We start from the raw sequence: 1,840 nt of genomic DNA on the forward strand, positions 1-1,840 counted from the left end.
ATTTTGTTCATCAGTAGCCAGAGATGCATTGGTCTCTGCAAGTGACTCAACCCAGGATGGGCATGTGACCGATTTCTGACACATGAGATGCAAGAGGTCTGCTAGAGGGTTTCTGGGAATACTGTCCTCCACGCTAAGAGGGAGGTGCCATGCATGATAAGGAGCTCTCTTGCCCCTCACTGAGCATTCCCCCTGCCTTTGGACACAGATGGTGAGGGCTAAGTGGTTAGAGCAACTGCAGCCTTTTTGCAACAATGAGGAAGAAGGCCAATGACATAAAGAAGATGGTAACTCAGAGCCTTGGCATCTTTAAGCTACTAAACCAGCCTCAGTAAATGCATATCACCTCACTTCTAGTTTAAGCCATTTTGAGAGCTGAGTATTTTGTTTACTGGAGCTAAAAGCCTTCCCAGCTAAATGCTCGCCGACCAGATGATGCGAAACTCAAGGACACAGACCATGTTTACATTTGAATCCCCTTTGGAATTCAGTCCAGAAATCGTCCCTTAACAAATGTTTGCTAGAAGGAAGAAAAGAAAGAAGAAAACAGTGTGCTCCCAACAGATAAACCTTGGTATGATACATTTAACAAAACCAATGAGGTAAAACTTTGAATCTTTTACCCGCTGGTAACCACTTGGGTCTACCTTCCTATTGCTATCACTATTACCTCTACCTCCTTCCCCAGAACTGTTCTTACTATTTCCATACCTCTTGACAACTAAAAACAAGTTTTTCATAAAATTAAAGAAGTTCGTTCCATTCCTGCCATGAAGATATTTTTTCCATTTAAAGATACCTTATAAAAGTCATATTTCAAGTCAATGAGGGAAGACAATTATTCAATAAGAGATGAAAAAGTCTAGTAGTTATTTTTTTTAAAATAAGGTTCCTGGTATAACACACCAATATAAATTCCAGATGAATGACAGTCCACTATATACCAAGGTAAATAATTATTGAATCCATAAAAACATCTAAAGAACATACTAATAAACATTTATATAATGTCAGCTTTGGAAGAATTTTGTAAGGAAAACAATGAAATGCTTGACTTCATTAAAATTCACATGTTCCGCATATACAGAAAAACACTATAAACAAAATTAAGAGATAAGTAGCACTACGGAAAAATTTCATAAAATAGCTAATGCCTTAATCTATATAGGAATCTTACAAGTAATCATGAAACAAAAAAACACCCCAATCAAAAGTGTTCAGGGGACATTAACTCAAAACTGCCTAAGGAAAAAAGACCAACAATCAATAACCATAAAAATATAAAGCCTCACTGGCAACAAAAGATATTCAAGTTGAAATGAGATTCCCCTTTGCCATTTTTGCCTACCATATTTATTGGCAAAGATGCTTCTCACTATACTATCAAGTGTTTGGAAGAAGTTAGAAAATTGTGCTACCTGCAAGCTCCTACCGGTACCAGAAAGAAAACAAAGATTCACAGCAAAAAATAGTAAACTTTTGATCTGTAATATTATTTTACAAACATCCTAATAAAATACTTCTAAGATGAATATAAAGATTTATCCATAAATATGCTTCCTGCAGCAGTCGGCATAAGAATTAAAATTGTAATAAAACTAACTGCTCATGAAATGATAGCCTATCTGTTCAGGGTTGTCACAGAGCAAATCTTGTTACAGGGACACGCTCCCCACATCGTGTTAAATGAAACAAGCAAAGCAACCAGGTCATGAAATAGGACAAGCATCTTATGAAACAGAAGTTGGCAGGAAGGCAATGGCATCACAGAATTACTTTTTTATCTATTCCGAAGTTTTCCAAATTTTTCTGTGAATTACACGTATTTTTTTTTTTTTAT

Source organism: Miniopterus natalensis, chromosome 21, assembly GCF_054644295.1.
Source record: "Miniopterus natalensis isolate mMinNat1 chromosome 21, mMinNat1.hap1, whole genome shotgun sequence".
Lineage (NCBI taxonomy): Eukaryota > Metazoa > Chordata > Mammalia > Chiroptera > Miniopteridae > Miniopterus > Miniopterus natalensis.